The sequence below is a fragment of the Carcharhinus amblyrhynchos genome, chromosome 24 (genome assembly GCF_965287045.1).
Source record: "Carcharhinus amblyrhynchos chromosome 24, sCarAmb.v2.hapA, whole genome shotgun sequence".
Classification (NCBI taxonomy): Eukaryota; Metazoa; Chordata; class Chondrichthyes; order Carcharhiniformes; family Carcharhinidae; genus Carcharhinus; species Carcharhinus amblyrhynchos.
In genome coordinates, this window is record NC_137347.1 from 30683906 (window position 1) to 30695657 (window position 11752).

At 44.6% G+C, this 11752-nt stretch overlaps 2 non-coding genes across 2 annotated transcripts; both read left to right on the forward strand.

Moving 5' to 3' along the window:
- The first annotated feature begins 7344 nt into the window (after nucleotides 1-7344).
- Nucleotides 7345-7536, forward strand: LOC145358048 (U2 spliceosomal RNA). The gene has a single exon (XR_013889419.1). It is a non-coding gene; the product is annotated as a U2 spliceosomal RNA (small nuclear RNA).
- Nucleotides 7537-7621: 85 nt separating this feature from the next.
- Nucleotides 7622-7808, forward strand: LOC145358056 (U2 spliceosomal RNA). Its single transcript, XR_013889426.1, has one exon. It is a non-coding gene; the product is annotated as a U2 spliceosomal RNA (small nuclear RNA).
- Nucleotides 7809-11752: the final 3944 nt, after the last annotated feature.

The following is an 11752-nucleotide window of genomic DNA, read 5'->3' on the forward strand; positions in this document are numbered from 1 at the left end:
CCTCCGGGTGCTCCGGTTTCCTCCCACAGAAAGGCTGAAGTTATTTCAGTTTACATTCATGGCACAATGGGGCATAATAGAGGGACTTTTAAAAAATACAGTGCAAGGTTAATGTGAAAATCCCCTAGTCGCCACACTCCGGCACCTTTTCAGGTACATTGAAGGAGAATTTAGCACGGCCAATACACCTAACCGGCACATCATTCAGACTATGGGAGGAAACCAGAGCCCCCTGGGGAAACCCATGCAGAAATGGAGAGAATGTGCAGACTCGCACAGAGAGTGACCCGAGCTGGTATTGAACCAGGGTTCCTAACCACTGTGCCACCATGCCATCCTTAATATGATACGGTATCAAACTGTATTTGTTAATGTTTCATCCAAAGTGAGACATTTCACTACCTTAAAGGCGCTGTGTAAATACGAGTTAATTAGCTTAAGTGTGAGGTGCCTTTGTTGAGAATCTAGCCCACAAATCTACTTCTGGGAATGTTTACTCTTGTTTTTTTTGCTTGTGTTCACTGGTTCTGCGCTGATGATTCAACTTAAATAACCTTTCTCACACCTACATTATCCATTCATTATTCCACTTTTACTTTGCCACATTGTGTGCTGTAATTCTTTTTAAATCCCTCTATTATGCCTCCATTGCACCATGAATGTGAACCCGCCATCAACAAATAGCTGAAGTGACAAGCTTGTAAATAAAGGAGCCTCAGCACTGGAATCTTTAAAACTTGGCAGAACTTGCCTGTGCCGGTTCTTTAAAAGAATTATCCCACTCCTCTTATTTTTCCCCCACCAAGTATTTTTATTTTTAATTTCCCGTTTGAAAGATGCAATTGGAATCGCTTCATTCTATCCCCGCTGGTGCTGCATGTTCAACTCTCGACAAAGGCACCTCACACTTAAGCTAATTAACCCGTATTTTGACAGTGCCTTTCAGGTAGTGTGAAATGTCTCACTTTGGATGAAACATTAACAAACACAGTTCGATACCATATACCATTCTGGAGGGCCAAAGGGCCTGTTTCCTGTGCTATGTTAGAATTGAGGCATGCGAGGAAAGGAAACATGCCCACACGCTCAGGGGAGTTGCAGGGGTGCATTTAAAGGAGAAAGATTTGCATTTATATCGCACTTTTTTGAGTTGAGTGCTCTGCGATGAGGATAGAATTGAACAGTAGCTGTGAGGCTGGACGTCGTGGCCCTCACCCACCCCGAACGGCAGCCTGTTTCCAGTGGAGGGGAATGGGGCACACACAATACGGCCGCACGCAAGGTAACCTAGTTCAGATAGTTGAGGGATTCTTGCTACCGGGATGAAATTGCCCACCCTTTTTGTTTTGAGAAATGCCATGGGATCTTTTACATCCATATTTTGGGGGCAGTCAGGAACTCAGCTGATCTGTCAGACAGTTTCAGTGACTGTGCTGTACTCCCTCAGTCCTGCAGCGAGGGTGAGTCAAGGTCTACCCAACCAGTTGAATCCCTGTGCTACAGTCCCACCGACCTTCCCAAGTATCAGATGCTGAATCAAGGAATACACCCAGGTGTAATGTTAGGGATGTAATAGGACTGATAGGAATGTAGAATCCCTACAGTACAGAAAGAGGCCATTTGGCCCATTGAATCTGCAATGCCTCTCCGAAAGAGCACTTTACCCAAGCCTACACCATTCTATTCCCGCAATCCCATGCATCTACCACGGCCAATCCAACTACCCTGCTTATCTTTGGACTATGGGAGGAAACCGGAGTATTCGGAGGAAACCCATGCAAACACAGGGAGAACATGCAAACTCCACACAGTCACCCAAGGCTGGAATTGAACCCAAGTCCCTGGCGCTGTGAGGCAGCAGTGCTAACCACTGTGTCACCACACTGCCCATATATCTGCAGATATAAATCCAAGGTAATGTAACATAAGAACACAAGAACATAAGAAATAGGAGCAGGAGTAGGCCATCTAGCCCTTCGAGCCTGCCCCGCCATTCAATAAGATCATGGCTGATCTAATGATAACCATCATTAATTATGGCCATCTGTGGGAAAGGTGATCCTGCAGTCATGTACAATCCTATTTAGGATCTCAATTCGACACCAGACGTCAGAAAGACGACATTGGTCAGGGAAGGAATGCAGTACAGATTTTCATGAATGATAACACAGTTAAAAGGGTTAAAATATGAGGACGGGTTGCACAGGCTAAATTTGTATTTGTTTAAGAGATTAAAGGTTGACCTAATTCAGATATTTAACATCACTAAAGGATTTGATAGAGTAGATAGCGAAATTATTTTTTGGGGGGAGTGGAGTGTGTGGGATATTAAAAAAGGAGTCATGACCTTACAACGAGAGGTGATGGGAACAACTTATCACATGAAAGGTAGTGAAAATTTGGAACTTTCTCAAGCCCTACTGAGGCTGTGAGGGTGAGGGGTTTGAAAATTTCAAAACTGAATTGATAGATTGGGATGGAATCATAGAATTCAACAGTGAAAAGCCATTCGGCCCATTGAATCTGCACCAACCACAATCCCATCCAGGCCCTAGCTCCATAATCCCATGCATTTACCCTCGCTACTCCCCTGACACCAAGGGACAATTTAGCATAGCCAATCTACCTAACCCGCACATTTTTGAACTGTGGAAGGAAACCAGCACACCTGGAGGAAGCCCAGGCCGACACAGAGAGAACATGCAAACTCCACATTGACAGTGACCCAAACCAGGAATCGAACCCGGTCCTGGTGCTGTGAGGCAGCAGTGCTAGCCATCGTGCCACTGTGCCGCCCCTAGTAATGGGAGGTAGTTCAGTAGGAAAAGTTAAGATATTGATCAGCTATGAGCTAATTGAGTGGAAAGTTTTAAGGAACTTTTTTTAAATTCATTCGTGAGACATGGGCATCACTGGTTGGCCAGCATTTCTTGCGCATCCCAAGTTGCCCTTGGAGGGCGGCTGAGAGTCTACCACATTGCTGTGGCCCTGGAGTCACATGTAGGCCAAACAAGGTAAGGACGGCAGATTTCCTTCCGTAAAGGACATTAGTGAACCAGATGGGTTTTTCCGACAATCGACAACGGTTTCATGGTCATCAGTGGATTCTTAATTCCAGATATTTTTTACTGAAATCAAATTTGACTATTTGTCATGGCGGGATTCAAACCCAGGCCCCCAGAACATTAGCTGAGTTTCTAGATTAATAGACTAGTGATACTAGGCCATGGCCTTCCCTGAGTGTGCCTACGTCATGGGGTTATATCACATAAAAGTTACAAAACATCAACCGGCTTTTTAACCCAACCAGTCAATGCTGATTTTTACACTCTACATATGTTTCCTCGCACTTTAGTTACCTCAATTCACATATCCATTTATTCCTTTCCCCTGCACGTATTTATCTGATTTTCCCTGAAATGCATCTGAGTGTTGGGAGCATCCACCCTCCACATGAGCAGGTGATACCAGTCCAGATAAAACACTGACTGGAACAGGCTTGCTCTCCTATTTGAGCTTTGCATTGGCCTGTGGAGATTATTTCAGCTATGTTGTTGCTAATTACTGGTTCTTTGGTGTTACTGCCAAAATGTAACTCAAAAAAAAACACAAGCACAGCAAGCAAAGAATTTTGATTAATTTGCTTGTTCATCAGTGCTGAGGCGACAGAGGGGGTGTTACAGCAATGATTCACTGATTTTGGGTTAAGGAGGGAAGACATTAGCCCAGCGCTTCGCAATCCTCATTGTAAGCCCGGTGCATAGCTGCTGAAAAATCTGTAGGAGAGGTAAGTGGGATGAGCTGAGGGCCAAAGGCATGCTTAGGATCAGGATTGGCCAAGGGTCAGGATCAAGATTAGAGCCAAGGCTGGGGGGTGGGGTAAGGGAGAAGGTCTGGGTCAGGCATCAGGTGTGCGCTGGACTACAATAAGAATGGTTCTGGGTCAGGGTTGAACTTCAAAACACCAAGTTAAAGTCCAACAAGTTTTGGCGCTCTGAAAGCTCGTGCTACCAAATAAATCTGTTGGACTTTAACCTGGTGTTGTGAGACTTCTTACTGTGCTTACCCCAGTCCAATGCCGGCAATTCCACATCAGGGCTGAACCTGAATAAAGGGAACACATCTTGCTATACATGCAAAGAAGGGTGGGAAAAGGCTCCAGCGTTGTCAAGTCCCTTATGATACATTATTGGCGTAATAATCCTGTGGTCTAGATTGATCTAGTATTTGATGGGCACAGTGTCGAGACAACTTTATATGTAACCCATTCTATATCTGCTGGGAGATGTGTGTCCAAAACCCACCATCAAAATGTGTGGACTTTGAATTCAGTTTTAAAAAAAATGGAGAATTGAAAATAAAGTGACCATGAAGCCATCTGACTCTCAGAGAAACTCAGCTGGTTCGCTAACTTCTGCTTGTACTTGCCCTGGAAGTGTTAGATGGTGTGGGATCCTCTGTATGGTTTTCCCAGTTAAAGGCTTTATGTTAAGGTGTTTCTGCGTGACGTAACTAATTGCACTGTGCTTTAAACAGACTTAAGATGGGGACAGTGAAGAGGAAGCTTTACTCGGGGGGGGAATTTGATGAAAACCTGAAAGAGCAGCAAAGGTGGCAGACGGGGGTGGCGACTCAATTAGCCAGAGCTGAAACTGCAGTTTCCTGTAAATAGGCTGCAATCCAAAGATGAAGTCAACAACTTGTTTGTAGTATGTTGGCCTATGGCAGGTTTTCACATGTTATCAATTTGCCTATCTTGAACAGTCATTAGAGCAAGACTTTTTAAAATTGTGAAACCAAAAGGGAAAATGCTGGAAAATCTCAGCAAGTCTGGCAGCATCTGTAAGGAGAGAAAAGAGCTGGCGATTTGAGTCCAGATGACCATTTGTCAAAGCTAAAAGACATAGAAAGTGAAAGATATTTATACTGCAGGGTGAGGGAACAAAAGATGAGTCAATTTTTAAAATAGTGTCCTACCTTCAAGATAAGGCCAGCAGCACATGAATCTCATGACATCCAGTGGATGTGTTGTTAGGGACCTGGTTAGAAACCCAACAGTATTTTATGCAGTTAGCCTAGATCCATTAGGGCATTAGGGTGAGCATAACATGTTTCACTCCAGGTGTAATTCTACTGACCCATGAGGAAAACTTCGAAACCCTACTACGCAGAAGGAAGCCATCGAGTCTGCATCGACAACCCAGGGCCTATCCCCACAATCCCACATACTTACCCCACTAATCCTTCTAACATACGCGTCCCAGAACACTAAGGGGCAATTTAGCATGGCCAATCAACCTAACCCTTTGGACTGTGGGAGGAAACCGGAGCACCTGGAGGACACCCACGTAGACACGGGAAGAACTTGCAAACTCCACACAGACAATCATCCAAGCTGGGAATTGAAGCCAGGTCTTGGGATCTGTGAGGCAGCAGCGCTAAACATTGTGTGACAGTATCACCCTTCCTTTATCAAAGCAAACCTTATATAAGAACACAGTTAGAATAAAGCAAAAAGATTCAGCATAGCTGTTACCAATGAAAATACTTAAACATGGCAAGTTATTATTCTTAACAGTGAGCTATCTCTAAAGTTTCAATTAGAAGCAGTGCCCCACAGACACAACTCGTTTTTCAGAACCAGTTTGCATCAAAAACAGATCTGTTCATGTTGATGCTAGATTTTCAGACTTTTACCACTTCTAGATAGAAATCCAGACAGATGCCTGTCTGCTAATTCTCATACACCAACTTCCAGGGAAAGATCCATCCCCAAACTGCAGGATCTCAGAGAAAGTCATTTAGTTCTTGGCTGATTCCACTCTCCAATTCCAGAGACAGAAAGCAATACAGAGAGAGTGACCTCTCTCCGAAGTGACCTCTCTGCAAAGGTCCCAAACGGTTTGAATTCTCTGTAAGCCTAGCTTTATCCAGCTACTTGATTTTCTGTCAATCAACTCAATCAAGCCCTACTCTGCAAAATCCCAGGGGAAATCACTGAAATAATGGAACAGCATCAATCCAGATTAAAACAAATGTGGGTGTAATTATGCTGCAGCAGTAATAATAGAGGGCTACAGACCCAGTGGTACCGGTTAAAACAGACTGTTAAAAAAAAACTTGCACAAGGTACATGATGTAGATTTCTTAAAGGCACAGCATCATTATAATGTGCACCAGGCGGCTCTGTGTGGTTGCTTCTGAGGTCAGCAGTTTTCCTTGTTGAACAACTCGAATGAGGGGCACAGGAGAATGGCAGTTGCATGGGGGGTTTGGAGCCACAAGAGTGAACCAGGAGATTGGGCTTGGGAGCAAAGTGACGCGGAAAAGAGAAGGGTCTCCTGTCCTGAGAGTGATGGGAGCTAGTGTGAGCAGTCAATCAAGAGAAGAATGAAGACATTAAAGTGGTGACAACACTGTCCCCCTGTAAGTTCACCTCAGCATGTTGGCCAGTAAAGTCCTTACAGGACTTTGAGTTCACCTACAACATTTCAATTATCCCCACTGAGCATGACCTCAATGTCCTTTATAGTGTGTAGAAGGGAGGGACAGCTGAGTCTGCAAGTTCCTTCATATTCCACATTGCAGTGAGTACTACTGGACACTAACATGAACATTCAATAAAGAGGGAACAAAAAACACAACATTGTTTTTTCCACATGAAAGGAAATGTCCCGAACTCCCCTGTAATTATCATCACGTGCCAATCAGGAGGCTTGACAGGACACTTAACTCTAAGTTAGTCTCACAAATAAGACTGAATAAAGTGAAAATAATGTAATATGACGTGTTTCCAAATGAAATTTAAATTTGAAGAAAACACTGATGCCACCTTTGCACTCTCAATAAACTTTCTGTTAATGGCAATGGAGCAGGGCAGGATAGTTCAGACCATGATAACAGCTTCCCTGTTTGCCCAGCGGCTCTTTAACAGGCTGTCCAAATCTGTCCAGCATTATCAGCTGCTGCCACTATCTCTATAGAAAAGCTAGTCTCACTGTGTGGCCACATGTGTCTCCCATACACACTGCCAGCACCTTAAACTTTAATTGTATTTGTGTAGCAAGTAGCAAAGGGAAAGAACAGCGAAAGAGTGTTCCCCAATTAAAATTCTGTCCTCTACACAAAACTTATGCTTTATCTGCTGCGGGAGTGCTTGATGAGGACAGTGTAAAGGAAACTTTTCTCAGTATCTAACCCATTCCATATCTGCTCTGGAAGTGTTTGGTGGGGTCAAATGTAGTGGAAACCTTACTCTGTATCTAACCCATTCTATTACTGCTCTGAGAGTGTTTGATGGGGGCAGTGGACAGGAATCTTTACTCCTTGTCTAACCCCCATTCCATCGCTTCTCGGCCTTTTAGCTAAGATCAAGTGTAGTATTGACATGCTGTGCTTGGTTGAAGTCATTAGGTTACATTTCAGCTTCATTTGAAGCAATTTTTAAAAGTGGCATCTTGGCCTTTTGGCTAAGATGCAAATAAGATCAAACCTTGGAGGGGGAGCTATACCTACTCCAATCACCTTGGATCAAATAGATCAAGCCCAAGACAGGAGGTGAGAACCCTGTCTTGTCAGCTTGGATCAGGAATGTCTCAACTTGTTGAGACTCTGAATTGGACTTGATTTGATTGAATTGGAATAAAAACAAAAAAAAATCTGTTCTTTTCAGTTTAGTATCTGATATGCCCCTTATCTGGGGACCATATATTAAGTTGATTTTTGGAGCAGGGAGATGAAATAGGGGTTTGCTCTGTCCACATCATGTAAAAAAAATCTGCACTGGGAATGTTTGATGGACATGATGTGGAGATGCCGGAGCTGGACTGGGATAAACATAGTTAGAAGTCTCACCAGGTTAAAGTCCAACAGGTTTATTTGGTAGTAAATGCCACAAGCTTTCAGAACACTGCTCCTTCATCAAGTCAGTAGGAGTTCTGATCGCAAACAGGGCATATAAAGGCACACACAGTTTACAGAGTACTGATTAGAATGTGAGTCTTTGCAGCTAATCTGCTATTCAAGTCTTAAAGGTGCAGACAATGTGAGTAGAGATAGCATTATGCACAGGTTAAAGAGATGTGTATTGTCTCCAGACAGGACAGTAAGTGAGATGTTGCAAGTTCAGGCAAATCATGGGGGTTACAGATAGTGTGACATGAACCCAAGATCCCAGTTGAGGCTGTCCTCATGTGTGCAGAACTTGGCTATCGGTTTCTGCTCAGTGACCCTGTGCTGCCTTTTGTCGTGAAGGCCGCCTTGGAGAATGTTTACCCAAAGATCAGAGGCCAAATGCCCGTGACCACTGAAGTGTTCGTCAACAGGGAGGGAGCAGTCTTGCCTGGTGATTGTCGAGTGATGTTCATTCATCCGTTGTCGTAGCGTCTGCATGGTCTCCCCAATGTACCATGCCTTGGGACATCCTTTCCTGCAGTGTATCAGGTAGACAACATTGGCCGAGTTACAAGAGTGTGTGCCGTGAACCTGGTGGATGGTGTTCTCATGTGAGATGATGGCATCCATGTTGATGATCCAGCATGTCTTACAGAGGTTGCTGTGGCAGGGTTATGTGGTGTTGTGGTCACTGTTCTCCTGAAGGCTGGGTATTTGTTGTGGACAATGGTCTGTTTAAGGTTGTGCGGTCGTTTGAAGGCAAGAAGTGGGGAAGTGGGGATGGCCCTGGCAAGATGTTCATCTTCATTAATGACATGTTGAAGACTCCGGAGAAGATGTCATAGCTTCTCTGCTCCGGGGAAGTACTGGACGACGAAGGGTACTCTGTCCACTATGTCCCGTGTTTGTCTTCTGAGGAAGTCGGTGCGGTTTTTCGCTGTGGCGCGTCGGAACTGTCAATCAATGAGTCGAGCGCCATATCCTGTTCTTATGAGGGCATCTTTCAGCGTCTGGAGGTGTCTGTTGCGACCTTCCTCATCTGAGCAGATCCTGTGTATACGGAGGGCTTGTCCATAGGGGATGGCTTCATTAACGTGTTTAGGGTGGAAGCTGGAGAAGTAGAGCATCGTGAGGTTATCTGTGGACTTGCGATACAGTGAGGTGCTGAGGCAACTGTCCTTAATGGAGATGCATGTGTCCAAGAATGCAACCGATTCCAGACAATAATCCATGGTGAGTCTGATGGTGGGATGGAACGATATGATGTCATCATATAGTTGTTTCATTGATTGCTCACTAATCACTGCAGAGTCGCTGAGCAGAAACTGATAGCCAAGTTCCGCATACATGAGGACAGCCTCAACTGGGATCTTGGGTTCGTGTCACACCATCTGTAACCCCCATGACTTGTCTGAACTTGCAACATCTCACTCACTGTCCTGTCTGGAGACAATACACATCTCTTTAACCTATGCTTAATGCTAAGTCCACTCACATTGTCTGCTCTTTAAGACTTGAATAGCAGATTAGCTGCAAAGACGCGCATTCTAATCAGTACTCCGTAAACTGTGTGTGCCTTTATATGCCCTGTTTGCGATCAGAACTCTCCACTCACCTGACGAAAGAACAGTGTTCTGAAAGCTTGGGGCATTTACTACCAAATAAACCTGTTGGAATTTAACCTGATGTTGTGAGCCTTCTTACTATGTTTGATGGAGGTAGTGTAGAGGAAGCCTCACTCTGTGTCAAACCCATTCCATATTTGCTCTGGGAGTGCTTGATGGGGACAGTGTGGAGGAATCTTTACTCTGCATCTAACCCATTCCATTTCTGCTGTGGGAATGTTTGATAGAGGCAATGTAGAGGAAACTTTACTCTGTATCTAACCCATTCCATATCTGCTCTGGGAGTGGTTGGTGGGGACAGTGTAAAGGAACCTTTACTCTGTATCTAAGCCTGTGCTGTACCTGTCCTGGGGGCGTTTGATGTGGACACTGTACAGAAACCTTTACTCTGTATCTAACCCATTCTATATCTGCTCTGAGAGTGGTTAATGGGGACAGTGTAAAGGAAATGTTATTGTATCTATCCCATTGTGTACCTGCACTGGGAGTTTTTGATTCATGAGGAGACTTTAGGATTGGTGATCAAAACTGAGCCAAAAAGAGGTTTTAAAGGAGAAATATAAAAAAGGTGAATGAATTAGATAGGTAAAAACATTGCGAGGTTTGGGAGAAAATTCCAGAGTTTTGAGATCAATGGAACTGAAGGCAAGATTGGATGGTGGAGCGATTGTAACTGGGGATGTGTAAGAGAGTAGAATTGGAAGAGTGAAATGTAGAACTGGAGAAGGGTAGAGAAATAGGGAGGGGTAAAGGCAAGGTGGGGGGGGGAAGGTACTTGAAAACACAGCTGAGAATTTAAAATGAAGGCCGTACTTGACTGGCACCAAGTAAATGGGTGAACACAGGGGTGATGGTTGAACGTGACTTAAAGTGATAGGGCAAAATTTTCCCACAGGAATCACAGCTCCCCATTGACTTTGGGTGGGATTTTTCGGCCTTGGGGTGAGTTCATCTGGAAAAATCCACCCATAGTGTCATAGAGATAAACAGCACAGAAGCAGGCCCTTCAGCCCAACTCCTCCATGCTGACCAGGTTTCCTAAACTGAACATTTGCCTGCATTTGGCCCATATCCCTCTAAACCTTTCCCACCCCATGTACCTGTCCAAATGTCTTTTAAATGTTGTCATTGTACTGGCCTCTACCACCTCTTCTGGCAGCTCATTCCATGTACGCACAGCCCTCTGTGTGAAAAGGTCAGGTCCCTTTTAAATCTTTCCCCTCTCACCTTTAACCTATGCCCTCTGGTTTTGCACTCCCCTGGGGAAAAGACCTTGGCTGTTCATCTTATCCATGCCCCTCAGTCACTCCCTCGTCCTCCTATGCTCCAGGGAAAAAAGTCCCAGCCTATCTTAACGTGAATTTGGGCTGAGCTGCAGTTGGTAGAGGATGAAACGTGGGAGACAGGCCAGGAGAGATTGGGAACAGTTGAGTGTAAAGTGGCAGAGAGGAGGAATTGTGCCGGGGTTAAGCAGACAAATGGAGAATTGCTCTCCGAGTGAGATTCCAGTTACAACAGGTCTTCCAAAATGCCAAGCATTGTCTCAACAACTCGAGTTAAACAGACACAAAACAAACACCACCAGCAAACACACCTCATTGAATCATGCTCGGAGAAAACTGATTATAGATCAAGCAAGACAGCTGGCCACTCCCTCTCAGGGAGCCAAAGTCCAAGAGAAGACAAACAATTTGTTCATGATGACAGCAGCATTAGTTAAACAAGTTCCGGCTCTTTCTATAAAAAGTGATCACAATGTGGAATTGTTACCCATCCAGGAGACTGATGTTTATTCTCCTGGAGGAGAAGATTCTGAGCTGACAGGGTCCTTTTCACTTTTCCTAAAACAATGGTGCAATGTTTAAGATCTCAATGCTGAGGCCTCGCTGCGTTCACCCAGCCAGTGACAGCTCTGCTGAGTAACGAGTGTCATATCCTGGGAGCTAATAAATAAAACTAATCTCTCACCATGCAAGCAGTAATGAAAACAAAACATACTATTGGCTCAGCGGGTGTGAGGTACAAGCCTGAGCAGTGTCCAGATCAGAGAGGTGATTCACTGAACACTTGATCAGGGTTCTGATCTTGGCCAACTCTTGTCTAGAGGAATGTGGCCCCAGGCCTCCAACTAAGAGACAATTTAGTTTTGCCAACTGTGATTGGGTGGACTGGTGGAAGTTTTGTCACATGACTTTGCTTTTACACTATTGGTCACCCATCATGCCCACCCTTGT